The sequence below is a fragment of the Podarcis filfolensis genome (assembly GCF_964270895.1).
Source record: "Podarcis filfolensis genome assembly, chromosome: 12".
NCBI classification, from domain to species: domain Eukaryota; kingdom Metazoa; phylum Chordata; class Lepidosauria; order Squamata; family Lacertidae; genus Podarcis; species Podarcis filfolensis.
In genome coordinates, this window is record NC_139614.1 from 12479693 (window position 1) to 12498766 (window position 19074).

General features: G+C 40.8%; 1 long non-coding RNA gene across 2 annotated transcripts; it reads left to right on the forward strand.

Moving 5' to 3' along the window:
• The first annotated feature begins 1712 nt into the window (after window positions 1-1712).
• LOC310745629 lies at window positions 1713-18838 on the forward strand. 2 transcript variants are annotated; one of them, XR_014540246.1, is made up of 5 exons: window positions 1713-2096; window positions 2831-2972; window positions 9934-10055; window positions 17470-17584; window positions 18583-18838. It is a non-coding gene; the product is annotated as an uncharacterized lncRNA (long non-coding RNA). The 2 variants fall into 2 exon arrangements; XR_014540247.1 differs by lacking the exon at window positions 1713-2096 and having other exon boundaries at window positions 2788-2972.
• Window positions 18839-19074: the final 236 nt, after the last annotated feature.

A 19074-nucleotide genomic window follows, 5' to 3' on the forward strand; every position in this document is an offset into this window, starting at 1 on the left:
CCAAGTAACTAATTTGAGCTCAGTTGTATTAACACCATTTCCATATTTCTGAAGCTGCAAATGGGTGGACCAGTATGTGAAACTCTTTCCTCAGTTTCAGTGGCTCCTGTGCTCCTTCAATTTTAGAAGTCCCATTTGTGTGTGTGTGTTTTAAGTATTCAACAAGCATATGTTTTTAGGTAATGGGACGTCTTTATCTGTTGTGGAAGTCTGTTCGACTTCCAAAACATTCAACTTCCGAAGTGTGGCTTTTGATTGGCTGCTGGATGTTCAGCTTCCAAAAGAACATTCGAAAACCAGAACACTCACTTCGAAAACCGGAATGCTTGCAGAAATCTCACTGACATCCATGAAAAATGGGGTTTGTAAATCAGATGTGAATAATCTGTAACCCATCAAGTCAAAAGCAGCGCACTAGCTATGGGTTGTGGGTTTGGCCAGAGCTTCTGTCACTTTTGATCTCAGATGGGATCCAAAACCAGGAAGCAAAAACATATTGAGACAGATGGGACTTGGTTCAACATTACTGAACGGTGAAGACAGTTTTGTTTAAGAAGGCTTTCCCCAAGGCACAACCCAGTCATTTATGACTTGTACCTTGGTAGGAATGGTTTCATTGCCTTTTGAGTGTGTAGGAATGGTCTCACCATTTTTAGAATACCTTTATTTTTTGTATTTTTTAAAATTTTAATCTTGTACTTTGCTTTGATGACCTCAGGCCATCAAATAATAAATGACTATTATTATTCATCAAAACTTGTGTGTGTACTCAATGGTAAAATGTTTCGTAAGAGGAGGGACCTATTTCCCCCTTATATAAATCGGGCATTTTCTGTGGCAGCCCTAAGCAATGTAACCTAGGTGTGCCTGGCACCGTCATTATATAGCTTCTGGCAAATGCACCTCTTTACCCTGACTTTTGATAGTTGAGTAATAAATAAGAATAATTTACAATAAAATATTTTTATACTGTATACCGGTAATAATAATAATAATAATAATAATAATAATAATTATTATTATTATTATTATTATTATTATTATTATTTGCATTTTCCTATGTAGTATCATATTGGGATTAGTGTTTATAGAAATTTCTTAGTAGATGTGATCAGGAATATTCACTTACATTTAAAATAATGTACCACATTATCCCAGGGCAGTGTGACACAAATAAAAGTTTGCTTGAATTCCAACGACTGGGGTCACAAGGGACTGAAGAGACTGACCCTTCACCTCACTGGTATTCCAAAGTGTACCACTTGGTTTTATTTTCTCCCATTTTCATTTCTTTTACCATTCATCCCTATGGGAAAAACTAACGCACTGGACTTGTGAACTTGGTAGTGAATGGGACAACACTTCCTTTCACTGAGGGGGACCGTACAGGGAATGGCCTTACTCAATACTATGCCAAAGGTCCTAGGTTCAGCTACCAACATCTCCAGGGGAAATTCTGACCTCTGTCAGAAGCCCCAGAGAGCTCCAGCCAATCAGTGTGGACATTACTGAGCCACATGGACCAATAGTTGTGAGTCAGTCTAAGACACCACCCTGTGCTCCCACATACCTCCATATACATTATACTCCTTGTCACGATAGGCATTTTTCTAATCAGTCGTAAAAAACAAACAGGTAAACGTCCACCTATATGCCGCCCAACTATTAGAAGCTTGATACATTTCAAAATTAAAAACTAACCTGTTTCCCTTTTTTAGTTGCAGGAGCTGGAAGTTGTTCAACAGAAGATTTTTATTTGCTTCCCAATGCCACACCTATTTGCAGTACAATGGTACCTCGGGTTAAGTACTTAATTCGTTCCGGAGGTCCATTCTTAACCTGAAACTGTTTTTAACCTGAAGCACCACTTTAGCTAATGGGGCCTCCTGCTGCTGCCGCACCACCGGAGCACGATTTCTGTTCTCATCCTGAAGCAAAGTTCTTAACCTGAAGCACTATTTCTTGGTTAGCGGAGTCTGTAACCTGAAGCGTATGTAACCCGAGGTACCACTGTATTGGCTATGCTTTCCTTTTCATTGTCACTTGTCCACAATCAGTGTCCTTTCCTGGATACCACCTGTTTCATTGAATTACAGGTACGTCGCTTTAGAATTGCTTCTGAAAGAGCAAAAAAGAATCAGAGTGTTGAACTTCTACGTTTAAGTTTACACTAAGGACATAGGAATAAGGAAGCAGTTCAATCAATACTGGAAATATAGAATTGTACTATTTGGCTATGGAAAACCTGGCAACCTAAGATTGCACCTATTATTTTTCTATTATTCCCAATATCACATCACTCAGATTCCTCCCCTCCCCCAGCAAGGGAGAGATAAGCAATTTGAACCCTGGGGATCCAAAGGTTTATGCACATTACGAGATTTCTATACCAACAATCAACCTGTATCTATTAACCGTGTACCATATTTTTCCGTATATAACACGCCCCCATGGATAAGACACCCTCTATTTTTGGGGATTCAAACTTAAGAAAATGGAGGGAAATTGCCCAGAGCTGTTGAGCTTTTTTCCCACTTACAATCTCTGGGGAGCAGAAACAAACAAGCCCACATCACCAATATGCACTGACAATGTATAAGATCCCCCCCCTCCATTTTAAAAATTACTTTTCTGGCACAAAAACCTTGTCTAATACACAGAAAAGTATGCTAAATTTAACTTTGTCAAATCTTAATACTAACTGGATTTATTTTAATCAAATGAAGCTCTGAGACCCTTAACACAATTTGAAAAGCTCTAGAAGCACAATGAGTAGGGAAAGGGAGGAATAGTTTCTAAAACAGACTGTGTTGCTTAATGTAACTTACAGATCTATGGAACCTCTTAAAAACATGGTAACTGGATACTAGCACACAAATTCTTCCCAAGGATTGGAATAAAATTTGGGGATCGTGACCCTTAAAATCTCTTTTGGAACGGACTTCCGGAACTGATACTGCTTGACTTCCAAGGTACAACTGTATAGTCTTCATGGGAAAACCGCATGTTAAACCTTCTGCAATATACCTTTCGCCATTTTTCATTTCTGTGTCAATTAAACCCTTTATACTTAACACTGTTGATCTCCATGACCCATCTGGCACTGAGGGGAGACAAGGCCCACAGCAAATACTACAGTACTGTATAGTATGGGTACTTAGGCAAAGTCTGCTTAGGGCAGGGTTCAGCAACGTTTTTCCGCCGTGGGCCGAGCCACCGTCCCTCAGACCTTGTGGTGGGCCAGACTATATTTTGAAAAAAAAAAAAAATGAACGAATTCCTATGCCCCACAAATAACCCAGAGATGCATTTAAAATAAAAGCACGCATTCTACTCATGTAGAAACACGCTGATTCCCAGACCATCTGCGGGCCAGATTGAGAAGGCAATTGGGCCGGATCTGGCCCCCGGGCCTTAGTTTGCTTACCCCTGGCGTAGGGGAACTGTTTGCCACCTTACAAACACATTCTGTACAAAGGCCAAAATGGATGCCATTTACTCCAGGTTCATGCCTATCTCACCTCCCTCCCTCCAGTTACTAAATCTCTCTAATAGGTCTGGTATACCAGTTTAGGAAATCCTACCAAATTGGCTTTTGGGTCTGGCGCTAGACCAAATGCTTGGAGTGTGTCCCACTAAAAAGACGGCCATCCTTTGTTCCCTATAATGTCTCAGATTGCGCCTTTTCAAGCCCCGCTTTAAACCCCCCAAATATTGTACGTTTTTCACATGCTACGCACTGAGCAATCAAACCTTTATTACTCATTTAATTTGGAAGCAATTACTTGCTGCCTGGATTTATCTCACACACTTTTCAAATCTCAAAGCTCTTTTAACAGTCGGTATTTAATGAGCATATGGCAAATGTCCTCGTGATTCCAAATGTAATACCTCCCTTTTAATGAAGGGGGGAATTAGAGCGATGTTTCACAATTCCCAGTTATTTGGGTTGTTAGACGCTCCAGAGGTATCAGCATTAAGGCCCTGAGACTTCATGAGGAGGCCGACGTGTTGACATGGAAGTGGGATGATGTAGACTGTAAATTAAACATGTAAAATAAAAGAGGCAGCCTATTTAATGAGAGGTGGGGAAAGCAGTCTCAAACAAATATAAAAGGCAGCACCATGAACAAACCAATTTAACAGGGTTAATGTTTCCCCTGTATATTTAAGGTTCCTTCACCTACCAACCAAGCCAGCTAGTAAGTAATCCTCTCAAGCCCTTATTCAATCTCCCACTTTGTATTTCTGCTACTGCTGAACGTTACTGTAGTATTGAAGGGGAACAGTTAGGGTTACCCCAAAAAGCCCTAAAACTGTTTGTGAATTCCCCCCCCCCAGCCAGGCCGCTTCAAGCATTTTTAAAACTGCATTTTCCTCTAAGACAAAAAGCATTAGCTAAGCATTCCGCTTGCTGTAACTAAAAAAGATTGCAACAAGGTAGAGAACAGTCCATTGTTTCTCAGGCCTTTCTCATGCCTTCTGGCCTTGCTAAAGAACCACACTGCAACTTGCTTTCTGTCCAGGAACCATGCCAAAGCACAAGAATGAAACAACTGGAGCACACTGAAACCCTCTCACCCCCTTTCTGGGAAAAGTCCAAAAATGGTCCCAAGACAGGAGTTTTCTGTTCATGCTCAGGGGAACTCATGGGCAGAAGGAGGAGAAAAGGGGAGGGAACTGGAAGGGGATATAAACTATGTGCAATGGCTGTGAACTTCGTGCTTGTTTTGTGACTTATCACACTTGCTCCTCTGCCCACCCGGGTTGGCAGAATAAAAACTCTTTCTCTGGATTTTAACCCCTTGGTGTCGTTTGGCTCCTTTTCGTCCCTGCTCGGGTGCAACATTTTCCTACCCATGGATTAAAAAGGCTACAGTATGAGGCTGATTATTTTGTGAATCGGTGGGATAAATGGAAATTCTTATGCTTTTGGAGACAGAAATCCAAGACTAGCCTGAAACTAATAAGGGGCATGTGCATACCAGGTGCTTTTTTCCTCGTTTGGCAAAAAATTATTTCATTTACAAATCCATCTAACATAGATTATCCATACTCATGGGTAGCTCCGTAGATACAAACTTCATAACAAATGCCTGTCAGTGATCGCTTTCTGTAGTTATTTTGGTGTCCTGTTAATTTCTGTTTCCTTTATATTGTCTCCAAGTGATATTTAAAACCTTTCTGCACCAACCCTCTAGGAATCTTTTGTAATATGAGAGGTCTCCCCTGTGGCCAGTACTTGAAAAGTTCAATCTGTCCAAATCAAGGAACTAGTTCCAGATGAAGTTTGTACTTGTACAAAACAAGGTAGTTCAGTTCCAGTTCGTACAAATGAACTTTTCAGTTCATAAAAAGTTCATCTTTAGGTGGGTGAATTTCAGTGTTCAGAACACTATAAGCTGCTGTGCTGAAACATAGGGTCCAAAAATAAATCAGGTGTCACACACAAGTAATCAGATGACAGATAGTCAACAGATGACGCTCTCCCACAAATTGCATTTCAATGTTAGAAAACACCCTGTTTAATTTGTGCCAGCCACACAGCTGTCAAAGGCAAAAGGCATTATTTGCTTTGTTCCTGCATTTGTATTTGTCACTGTGAGCTGCTCCTGTTGGAAGGGGGATGAAATATACTCTGAGTCGAGTGTGAATTTCATGCTCTTTATTCAGCTCATAGTAGCAATGAATAAAACTTTCCCCAAAACATCTAGCTATATATACATTATTTACACAATGGGCCCCGCATGATTGGCTAATTCCGGGCTGCTTCTGTAGGCCAATCAGGTTGTGGATTCACCTCCTCCAGAAGCCTGATTGGCTGCTCCTGCAGGCCAATCAAGTTGCTGATTCATTTCATCCAGGAGCCTGATTGGCTGCTCCTGCAGGCCAATCAGGTCGCTGATTCACTTCCACCTGGAGCTGGATTGGGTGGCTCCTGCAGACCAATCAGACTGCTGCATTCTGGATCCTATTTTTCTAGGATTCAGCTCAGTACATAACAGGGGAGCACTCAGGAGAGGAAAACCTCCTCTCCTTCCTTCACCAAGAGCAGGCAGTTCAATTCTGTAGGGTGCTCTTCACAAGTGGCTTCTCTGCAGGAAAGCCACTTTCAAAGCTGTGCCTGCATCCTGCTGGAGCAATGCCCTCTACTCTCTGATGCTGCAGGATGAGGGGTCAGGTGGAAGATGCAACTGCTCATCTGGTAGGTCTTAGCCTTTGTGCAAGGCTTCACACCTGACTCCTGCTTCCCCTTCCTGCTTGAGGCCTTGCCCCAACCACCACAGATTGCTTTGAGCCATCAAACCTGAACCGTAGTGATCCGTGGCTGTCTCACCTTGATTGATGCCCAATTTACTCCAAATAAGCCCAAGCTGGCCCAGGACTTGGATGAATCTGGTGCACAGCCCTAGTAAGAGAACAGGAACCCAGGAACTCTCCTGCAATATTCAGAGAAGTGCAAAAGATGGCTGCATTTCGGTTCTGCCAAATGAACTAGATTTGCCTATGAATGTCAACAGAATCAAAGCTCTCCAGCATCCCTACCTGCCAGCAGCACCGAGTCTGCATGCAGATGTCACCTGGGCTTCGCAGCTCCAGAACAAAAGGACTGGACTGTGCCCAAAATGGTCACCATGGAAGCCCAGTTCTACACACAGAATAAATCCTGTAAATATAAATGCCTACCTTGTTCTAGCTGCAACACAAGATTGTTATGTTATGCCAGTTCTTTTATATATATGTGTATATATGTATATGTATATGTATATGTGTGTATATATATATAGTGTATATTTATAGACTATATTTATATACATATATATATATATATATATATATATATACACACACACACACACACACACACACACTACACACACACACACACACACACAATGCTTCTTATCTCTGCCCCTTTTGATAACTCTCATGCTGATGAAACCACAGGAGTCTAGAAAAATAAATGATTTCCTTTTACACCTTCTTAGGCTGAAATCCTTTGCATACATCCCTGGGAGGAAGCCCAGTGAGATACAATGGGACTTCCTTCTGAGTAAACATGCTTAGGATTATGCTTCAAACATTCTCTTTACAGATGACAGATAATGAATGACACAAACAAATTGCTTAATGGAAAAGGAGTGGTGCTTATCGCTCTGCAGAGGAAACATATCAGGATGCCAAAGGGATTGCTTTTTATCTTAAGGCATTAATGACTTAATGCAAAGGCAAACCTGATTATGGAAAAGGGGCTTGAGGAAATGATGACAATGTTTATTTTTCTTGGTAATTAAGAATTAAACGCTGCCATTGTAAGAATCAAATCCTCCTTTTTTAAGCTCTCACTCCAAGCATTTGAAACACCTTGGTCCGCTGCGCTTGCCCCACCCACCAAAGACCATGATTGGCTGGTTCAGATAAGGATTTTTGACAGGCAATGCCACAAGGCTGGCTGAGGTAGATTCCAGTGGCCAGCTGCAAGAGAAAATTGTTTTCTCTGTGCCCCGGGGGAGCTGCATCCGGCCACAGCTGCTACCCATCCAGAATTTAGGTGAGGGCCCCTTAATTTCTGCCACATCATCAATAACACTATTCTTTTCAAATATTAGAAAGTGATGTTCTCTCCCCCTCTTTTGCGGAAATAATTCCTGCTGCCATCTTAAATAATCAATCACCCACCCAACCAAATAATTTCCACAAGCAAAGATGATGTCTGACATTTCCAAGCTCAGCTTTGAATTCTTGGTGGTGAATATAGTTTATCTCATATGCTTTTCTTATAGAAAAAGGGAATTTGTCTCTTCTGCAAGTCCTTCAACAAATTTGGGATAAGTAACATCTAACCAAGGGACGCGGGTGGCACTGTGGGTTAGACCACAGAGCCTAGGACTTGCCGATCAGAAGGTCGGCGGTTCGAATCCCCACGACGGGGTGAGCTTCCGTTGCTCGGTCCCTGCTCCTGCCAACCTAGCAGTTTGAAAGCATGTCAAAGCGCAAGTAGATAAATAGGTGGAAAGGTAAACGGCGTTTCCGTGCGCTGCTCTGGTTCGCCAGAAGCGGCTTAGTCATGCTGGCCACATGACCCGGAAGCTGTATGCCGGCTCCCTTGGCCAATAAAGCGAGATGAGCGCCGCAACCCCAGAGTCGGCCACGACTGGACCTAATGGTCAGGGGTCCCTTTACCTTTTTTAACATCTAACCGGTTCAACATTTCACTTGATGTAAAATAAAGCCTTGCTGTTCTTGGTACTCTTTGTGCTTCTGATGGTTTCAGTCACAGGCTTATATTTCTGTATACAGTGGTACCTCTGGTTACATACTTAATTTGTTCTGGAGGTCCGTTCTTAACCTGAAACTGTTCTTAACCTGAAGCACCACTTTAGCTAATGGGGCCTCCTGCTGCCGCTGCTCCGCCGGAGCACAATTTCTGTTCTCATCCTGAAGCAAAGTTCTTAACCCAAGGTACCATTTCTGGGTTAGTGGAGTCTGTAACCTGAAGCGTCTGTAACCTGAAGCATATGTAACCCGAAGTACCACTGTATCTTGCAAGCCATGGGCCTCTTCTTCTCTCATTCCTTATGATGGTACTTTCAACTTACCTGTCTGCATCTCATTATAAATATCCATCTTTATTATTTTTTCTTCTGAATGTAACATCTCATGCCAGCCTTGGTTGGGTTTAGTTTTTATTTGTTTGTCTCATGAGGTTCTATTTTGTCCTTTGGGTTATATGGATAAAATTCAATAAAAATAGATTAAAAAACCCTTATCCTCTTCTTACAGGACCTAAAATGCAAATGTTGCAGAACAGGAGGTTCATGTTGCAAATTCTCCAAAATATAATGAAAAATTGATTGCCGAAAGGACATAAAGAGCAGATGTTACCAAACTTAAAATATTATTGACCTTTGCCTCTACTATTTCAAATGGTTTTTTTTAAAAAAAGAGAAACATATACTGAAATTACTACAACAAATTAAATTTGTATACCACCCTTCATCTCTGTAGATCTCAAGTACATAACATAAAAATACAAGATAAAAACACAAAATACATAATAAAAACAAGAACCAAAAAGAAAACCACAAACTAATACCCCCCTCCCCACCTCATCCTGCTGGAATGTGTCTATAAAAGAAATAGCTGTCTGGCTTTAGCTTATTTTCCTCTCCACCCCAGTAACCTGTAAAGATACCTGTCCTTTTTAAAATGAAGTTTTTCAGTCACTGGAAAGACTTCCACATACTGCTACAGTGGCATTACCCATTTCCATTTTTATTTTTTTATTTTTTTGATTCATTCCTCATTCAGAGGTATGGCTCCCAAGTAAACTTTTGTATCACTGATTGGACAACTGCATTTTGTAGTAGAGTTCCATCCCTTAATCTCCAGTCAAACAGAACTGAACAAAATAATAATGATGATCCCAGTCTGTGTCATTAAGAAATGCAATCAGCTATTAATCTCAGAATTCTCCTCAATTTGTATGAGGATTAAACTTGAGCCCTCCATTTGTAACCCAGACTTCCTAAGCGGGGGCAAAAATAATAATAAAAATCTGACACCAACATATTTTTTTTTTACTCTATATCCTGAGAAATCAGATGGCTGCTTTGCAAAACTATGCAAAAAAAGGTAATCTGTTTCTTGCCAGATGGGATCCCTCCACTGCGTCTTTCCATAGCCTCATTAGGCAAAGCTCTATATTATAGGTTAATCTTGCACTCTAATGGAGCACTGTGTGAAATTATAAACGTAAAGCAGATAAGTATTTTGAGTATCCTCACTTTATTTTATGCAATGATAAGAACTAACCACTATTTACAGATACTTCATAGATAGTGGTTTCCTAGTCTGCTTTTCTATTTTATACCCTTGGAGGTAAGCAGGAAGGCAAGCATGCAGTTCTGTGACATTGTGACCCCTTACTAGATTGCTTCACCTGGTCGGGAGAAGACACCATATGAGAGATGGGAACAAGGCAACTGAGAAATTGGAGGCTTTGTTGTGTGACGAAACTGTGCTATGCCACTGAAATGGAAAAAGAACAAAATGTTAGTCTCCTCACCTTTTTAAAGTCTATCTTGTAGATGCGGAGAGAGCACATCCATCTGTTATCTGTTTTCACATTCTTTTATTTATGAAACCAAATCAGCCAGTGAATTTATATTGAAATGGAGGAACCAAGTCAAAATGGAATCCCTAACCAACTCTTATTCCCTCTCTGATGACTTTCCTACACTACGCAGAGATGATTCCCCCTCCCTATGTATACATAGGGATGCATGGCAACCTAAAAATAGCTCACCAACTTTGCCCAAAAAAGCTCAACAACTATCTGGATTTTCACTGTTTGAAATATGGCAACCCTACTCTGATATGTGTTGTCTGTGTCCTCTTATCTACTTACTTGTTTCCTATTTTGAATTTTTATTGTTTTATTCTTATTAGATTGTAAGCAGCTTTGAGCCTTAAAAAAAATGAAAAAGCTGGCTAGAAAGACTTTAAATAAATAATAATTTGACGAGTTCATAAAAACCTGCAAAACATGGTGCTTAAATATCTTGTTTCCTTGTCTTATACCTTGGAGTTTACCCTTTGGCCAAATATGAATGGGTGGGTTTTGTTCCTCGATGGTCTATTTGTCGTTAAGAAGTGTGGAACCTACAACCAAGTGTTGTGCTGTATAACCTTTATCCTAGTAGGAGGGCTCAGGGTTCCTGCCAGTAAGCAAGCAAAATAAAAAATAAAAATAAAAAAGCAGATCATGAGAAAGTGGTGGGACAGTTGCAATTGCAGTTTATTTTACAGTTGAAAGTAGCGTTTAGACCGGCAAACACAGATAAACAATTTGTACGCATTTCAGTGATTTGGGTTTGCAGTGATTTGTAGTTTTCTTTTTTTTTATGTCAAATATATTTATTATCTTTCTTCCAAGAGCAGCACATGTTTCACACAGGATGAAAATCTGAGGCTTGTGCAAATGCTTAGCCCTCAACATTGAAAAATATATATGCTTATATATGAAGAATACAAATGCTGTAATAAGTTAAGCCTTGATGCAACAACATGAGTTAAAAAAACTCTAAAAATCCTCAATAGTTGATCCTGAAACATTTGTTTTTTGTGCATCTGTATACACAAGCAAAGTGATTTTCATTGTAGTTTTCATTTTTAAATTACCGAACATAGCTAGTTAAACAAAAAAGAAGAAAGACAGAAAATAAAGTACAGAGCAAAAATCATATACACCAAACTGTATTGTAAACCTCAGGATCTATTCTGCCATATGTTTTACTATCTGTTGGCACTCACTACCGGAGTTCGCGAACAGAGGGACTGATGCCGATGTATTTCACCAAGATGAAACATTCATTCATAGGGAAAGCTTCACGAAGCAGCTAAGAGATCACATGAAGGATGAGGCTCGGTTTTAGCACAAATTGAAACCTTCCATTTCAAGATGGAAAGCAAAACCTGAACCTGACAGCAAGACACCCACAGATTGTTATGTTGATAAAATACTTGCTTTCAGAATGTGCCAAGGCACTAAGTAATTAACGAAGAAAAAGACATTGTCGTTCAGGGCAAAGTACAAGGGAAAGAACATACTGTTGAGATGTATGACACTTGCTCTTGATAGTATTTTTCAACTAACCAGAATAAAACTTAGGGAGACAAATAATGTGGCCATCTCATACCCCTCAACTATCCCAGTAAAACCAGGACTTCCTGTTTTTTCTCATTAGAGCATGGTGGTCCGCACCACTATCATGATCTCACAGAATCTTAAGCTTAAACCATCCTAATTGGCTATCTCTACACATACTACACGTTGTTGTTGTTGTTGTTGTTGTTGTTGTTGTTGTTGTTGTTGTTGTTAATAATAATATACCGCCCTATACCTGGAGGTCTCAGGGCGGTTCATATAAAAAGATCACAGTATATAAAATAAAAATTAAAGCAATAACCCAATAAACCCCCCCCCCCAAAAAAGAGCCACATTTTAAAAGGGTATGGGATGTCGATCAGGTCAACCAAAGGCCTGGTTAAAAAGGAATGTTTTTGCCTGGCACCTAAAGGTGTATAATGAAGGCACCAGGCGAACATCCCTGGGGAGAGCATTCCACAGATGGGGAGCCACTGCAGAGAAGGCCTCTTCTCGTGTTGCCACCCTCCAGACCTCTTGAGGGGGAGGCACACAAAGAAGGGCCTCAGAAGATGATCTCAGGGTCTGGTTAGGTTCATACAGAAAGAGGTGGTCCTTGAGGTATTGCAGTCCTGAGCCAGTTAAGGCTTTATAGGTCAAAACCAGCACTTTGAATTGGGCCCGGAATTGCTCCTGTGTACTGAACAAAGCCATAGCAACTGATATATTTAAGCAAAGTTATAAATTTGTCCCATAAAGTAAGAAGCATGTAGAAACGGAGACATTGGGGTCACAAGCCCATTCATTGGCAAAGTACAAGTACATCATAACTTAAAGCAGAGTGGGGTGCAGAGTATAGCTGTGTTGGGTCTACTTTGTATTTTACTAGAACCCCAAGTTCTGGTCATCAGAGCCAGATCTAAAATACATGTCCTTTCAATGAAAGCATATGATGCCTCTGAGCACATTCTGAGCCTAGGAGTTTATTTTCAGTCGAATTAATGATCCTTGCACACAAAGGTCCACTGCTGGTGTTAGCTCTCCTTTCCTTAAAGGGTAAAGGGACCCTGACCATTAGGTCCAGTTGTGACCGACTCTGGGGTTGCGGCACTCATCTCGCTTTATTGGCCAAGGGAGCCGGCGTACAACTTCTGGGTCATGTGGCCAGCATGACTAAGCCGCTTCTGGTGAACCAGAGTAGCGCACGGAAACGCCGTTTACCTTCCCGCTGGAGCGGTACCTATTTATCTACTTGCACTTTGACGTGCTTTCAAACTGCTAGGTTGGCAGGAGCAGGGACCGAACAACGAGAGCTCACCCCGTCCAGGGATTCGAACCGCCGACCTTCTGATCAGCAAGCCCTAGGCTCTCTGGTTTAACCCACAGCGCCACCTGCGTCCCTTAATAACTCGCCTGGCAGACATTTATTTCTTTCTCCACACCCTTCTGACAAGCTTCCAGGTGTCAGAAGGACTTGTGCTTTAGTAGAGTGTCAGATATCATCTCTGGCCGGAGCAAATACCTTAAGGGCATCTCAAGAGCAACTTTACGAACACAGGGGCTGGTACAGTGCCAGTGATGATATATGGACAATTTATACAAATGGGAATGTCCAAGGAGCTCATTAAGTGCAAGTCAGGTGGTCATTCAGTGACTAGTGAGAGCCTGCTTCAGTTTGAGTTTTAAAAGGGGAAATTGAGCTCTCACCACCGCCACCAAAATAAAATATACAAAATACAAATTGCTTGGGTAGCAATATGTTGTTGTAGCTGACACTTTTGAAATAACGGTGGTACAAAGAAATAGCGGAAATTCTTAGAAAAGAACAGTTTAGCTTAGTTGCGTGGGAAGTATAACATCTGATGGGTTTTAAGATGCTGCATCTATTCTTATACTCTGACTTGTTACTCGGTTAGTAACAAGTGTGCTAATATTATGATACCAAAGAGTCCTGTGACAAACAGTGAGTTGTGGCATAAGGATCCACAGATTACAATCCCCTTCATTGGATTCATGAAGTATTATCCTGAGTTGAAAGTTACATATATATGCATGGTTTGTGGGCAGATATTATTATAATGAAGGAAGAGGGAAACTGAACGAGTTTTGCACCAAGGGAGGAAATATGGGGCTATTAAACCCATCAAAGCTAGATGGGTGAATAGGCCCATTCCCAATACCATTTGCATCAGTGTTACGTGCATCCATCACATTTGACTGTAATTATCTCCACATTTGGCTGCAATTATCTGCACAAATTACTAAATGGCAATGCAGATGTAATATGTCTAGAATGCCTCTTAACCCTCCTGGAATTATGGGCAAGTGAATGAAAACTTGGGGAAGACCAAAGGCGGGGTGGAAGAGAGACAAACAGATATCTCAGAATGGAAAATGGAAAAAAGATACCGGCTAACTGAAAATGCTAAGATATACACTGACATAAGAAATGGAGAGTATATTGGAGAATGGAAACCCACTGTTACCGGAGATGCAATTGTTGCAGTGCCATCAATTTTAATTTTGAGTTCTTTTGTGGATAAGAACTGCCTCAACTACGTATTGGAAGTATTGGAAGACACAAGATTTACCCACTCTGGAAGAATGGCAGATGAAAGTGATGGACTATATGGAATTGGCGGAAATGACTGGCAGAATCCGAGACCAGGGAGAAGAGTCGGTGGAAGAAGACTGGAAGAAATTTAAGGACTATTTACAGAAACACTGCAAAATTAATGAATGTTAAAATGATGTCGGATTGAAATGAAGCGGTTTTAGCAACAATGTTAAAAAGGAGTATGTAAAAATGATTTGTTAATAGATGAAAATATAAGGTTATAATATGTTAAGATAAAGAACTAAAAAACAAAGAGGGAAAGGATTTGCTGAATTAACCATTCGAAATGGAATACAAAAAAGGGAGGTGTGAGGAGGTCAGGGAAACAAGCGAATGAAAGGCAAGATATTGAAAGATGGACCTATTTTTTACTGTTTTTTCTTTTTTCTTTTTTTCTACTCTGTATTTTGTATTATTTGCTTTCTTTTTTATTTTCTTAGTATTTTTGTAATCTTTCTTTGAAACTTGAATAAAATATCATTAAAAAAAAAAGAACTGCCTCAACTATTGATTTATATGACACAGGTTTCATGAATAAGGCTGGTGCCAAAATGAGTACTTGGAGAAGCATCCTAGCAACAGAGCAATCATTCGGTTTGTTATTTCAGCAGACTTTGAATTCATTGTTGGAGCTATGCTCATCTTTATTACCAGTTTGCTTGCTTTAGATGTTCTCAGCATATTTTTTCCTCACAGCGATGGAAGAGCAGCAGTGGAGCCGGATCTAAAATATAATTTGCTGATTTGATGACAATTCTGTGGGAGGGAGGCAGGAGAGGATATATTGTTTAATGATATCCTTCCTAACTTGCGCTAGCAAGTTCTATATCTTAGCAGAGTTTAAACATTCCCCTTTAAACCAGGGGTCAGTAAACTTTTTCAGCAGGGGGCCGGTCCACTGTCCCTCAGACCTTGTGGGGGGCCGGACTATACTTTTTGAGGGGATGAACAAATTCCTATGACCCACAAATAACCCAGAGATGCATTTTAAATAAAAGCACACATTCTACTCATGTAAAAACACCAGGCAGGCCTCACAAATAACCCAGAGATGCATTTTAAATAAAAGGACACATTCTACTAATGCAAAAACATGCTGATTCCCGAACCGTCCGTGGGCCAGATTTAGAAGGTGATTGGGCTGCATCTGGCCCCCGGGCCTTAGTTTGCCTACTCATGCTTTAAACGGACAGCGGTTTGCTTGTTGCAAGTTCGTCTGAACCTCTCTATATAAGATTCCTAGTAAGATCCCTTCTTGTTCCTCTTAAAAAGAATATAAACGACAATCTTATCAAAGTGAATATAAAAGGAGTTTACTCACAATCATTCAGTTCACAGTTGGATCCCTGAAGGTGGACTCAGGTTACAAAATTATATACACATGTGGAACTATCCCATAAAGGGGTTAGTTCCTAAGTGACTGCGAACAGCCAGTGCTCCCTTGCCCAGGTTTGGCCTCACACACTCTAGTCACATGCAGAGGAAGTTTTGTCCCGGCTCAGAAGGAAACAGGAAGTTTTCTCCTGGGTGATACAAAGCATTCCCTAGCATGTCCACTCTAGGAATGTTGTACTTGACTGCTATGTGTTTCACATCCCACAAATTCTCCTTTAATTTGCATTTTGGATATAGGAGATGAGATATGGCAGAGTCAGATGATGAAGATGATGATGATGTTGATGGTTTATACCCTGCCCATCTGGCTGGGTGTCCCCAGCCACTCTGGGCAGCTTATAGCATGCTTCTCACATGTTGGGAACAGGGAGAGGAATCTTCCCTTCACCATCGTAAGAGATTGCCTCCTTCCATGAAAGCCTGCTCACACCCTTAGACTTGGCAGAGGGGCCCTTTTATGTCCTATCAATGATGATGGGGATTAATTAGACATTAGTATCTCAAGGAGACATACAACAGTAATGATGGAGGCTCTGATGATGGAGACCAAAGAAAGAGCACACCTAAATCATGGAAAGCCATCCCCTGGGACGCTCAGTTGGTTCCCTCTCTTATGGTATTTCACAATTTGGCAAAAACCTTCTGAAGAAGGTGTTTGTTTAATTTGATAGGTTTTTTCCCATCCAGTGCTGCACTTGTCCCTGTTCTTATTATATTCTACAAAGACTTCTATTTTATTTTATGGTTGGTTATAATTATTGTTAGTCATCATGGATGGTGTTCAGGCACCAGAAATGCAGATCTAGTTTTTATATATATAAATAAGATGCTACGTTTAGTTTATAAATTCTTGGAAGAAGAAAACCACAATTTCTGCTGAACTCTTGTTCAGGTTTAATGCCAATGTTTTTAGCAGCAGGAATCACATAAAGGTATCCCCTCAGTTTTCTTGCTGTACCATTGCACTACAAAATGTTGGCCATTTAGGGATTTAGCTGAGAAGATCTCAAAGGGTCTAGGTTTGTAGTCATGAAAAGTCACAGGCACACCCCCTCATTTAAAGTGTGATAAATTACAGCTTTCTGGACTTGAGTCATGCAAATAAAAAAGTGAAAAACCTTCAGTAATATGCCAATTTGTTTTCCTCAGATTTAACTTTTGGGGCAAAACTTAGAACATCTTTTAAAAACCTGTAAACCTTCCCCTGCATATCACAACATTCATGCATTTATTGTTGATGGAAAGAGAATGGTGTTTTTCTCATTGATAAAAATATGCGGGTGGCACTGTGGGTTAAACCACAGAGCCTAGGACTTGCCGATCAGAAGGTCGGCGGTTCGAATCCCCGCGACGGGGTGAGCTCCCATTGCTCGGTCCCTGCTCCTGCCAACCTAGCAGTTCAAAAGCACCTCAAAGTGCAAGTAGATAAATAGGTACCGCTCCGGCAGGAAGGTAAACGGCGTTTCCGTGCGCTGCTCTGGTTCACCAGAAGCGGCTTAGTCATGCTGGCCACATGACTTGGAAGCTGTATGCCGGCTCCCTCGGCCAATAAAGCGAGATGAGCGCCGCAACCCCAGAGTCGGTCACGACTGGACCTAATGGTCAGGGGTCCCTTTACCTTTACTAAACTGCATTAACTGAACGGCTTTGTCAGACAGGTAAGAAAACGTTTTCTCTATAACGGCCACTCAAGGGCTAATGTTCATCAATTGTTCGGTTACAAACAAAATCCTGGTTCTTTGCGTTTAAGATTTAAGAGTCCTTGTAAAACTGAAGATGTGAGGAAATGTTTCTTTCTGATTTACAGGTTGCGCAGCTTTTGACGGTTCTGAGCTCTGCTTCTTTATGGGTTTCTTTGGCTTGTTCAAGAAAGATGGAATTGCCACTTCGCTGTATTGAAGCTAAGAAAACGGGTCGTGCTGGTAATCCTTTCTCCTTCCCTTTTGAACTGCCTTTTAGAAAAAGAATGGAATGGCTATTTGTGCCTGATTGATGTTTTGGTTGTGAGAAACGTGAAACTTCGGGAAATCATTGCAAGATCCATTTTCCATGTTCCTAGCACTTTTGATAGCCTTTTGTTGATTTTATTTCAGACCAACTTAGAAACATGAGCGGGTGTATTTATACTGCAAAGCGAGCTCTGTCTTCCTTGCAAGGATTGTCAACCTGGTGCCCATGGGCACCAGCACACCCACCAGTAACTCTTATGCTGCCCCTAGTGGTCCTTGAGTTTCATTTAGGTGGTCTGTGGCGTGTTTGTAAAAATACATTTAAAAATCATGCATTTAATACAGCACATTACAATTGCTACAACCGGCAGAAAAGAGATTTTAAGGGTCACGATCCCCAAACTTTATTCCAATCCTTGGGAAAAATTGGTGTACTAGTATCTAGTTATCAGACACCACTAAACGACTAAACAACAACAATCTAATTATCATATTTTTAAGGGGTTCCATAGATCTGTAAGTTACATTAAGCAACACGGAGTACGATTTAGGAACTAATCCTCCCCTCCCCCACTCATTGTGCTTATAGAACTTTTCAAATTGTGTTAAGGGTCTCAGAGCTTCATTTGATTAAAATAAATCCAGTTAGTATTTAGATTTGACAAAGTTAAATTTATGGTTAATAGATACAGGTTGATTGTTGATATAGAAATCTCGTAATGTGTATAAACCTTTGGATCCCCAGGGTTAAAATTGCTTATCTCTCCCTTGCTGGGGGGAAAAATCTGGCTGATGTGATATTGGGATTAATGGAAAAATAATAGGTGCAATCTTAGGTTGCCAGGTTTTCCATAGCCAAATAGTACAATTCTATATTTCCAGTATTGATTGAACTGCTTCCTTATTGCTGTGTCCTTAGTGCAAACTTAAACGTAGAAGTTCAACACCCTGATAATTTTTTGCTCCTTCAGAAGCAATTCTAAAGCGACATACCTGTAATTCAATGAAACAGGCATTATCCAGGAAACACACCGATTGTGGACAAGTGACAATGAAAAGGAAAGCATAGCCAATAACTGCAAATAGAAGGCCACAAAACACAGTGCCTGTGGAGATGGAAACAGCAGCTCCTGCGACTAAAAAGAGGGAAACGGTTAGTTTTTAATTTGGAAATGTATCAAGCTTCTAGTATTTGGGAGGCATATGGGTGGACAATTACCTGTTTGTTTGTTTTGTTAAGTTGTGGGTGAACATATCAGACGACACAGCGATTCTTCAAACAGCTCTTGTTTATTCACAGGCCAGAACAGAACTGAACTGAAGGGTTCAGTCAGCCTGCTTATATAGAGCTCCAGTACAAAATAACTGTAACAATTTTCTAAAACTATCCAATCACTGAACGCCGCTTTCAATTCCTTATTTGCATAACTATCTACAGTATCCCCCTGCTGGCCCAGGGTGAG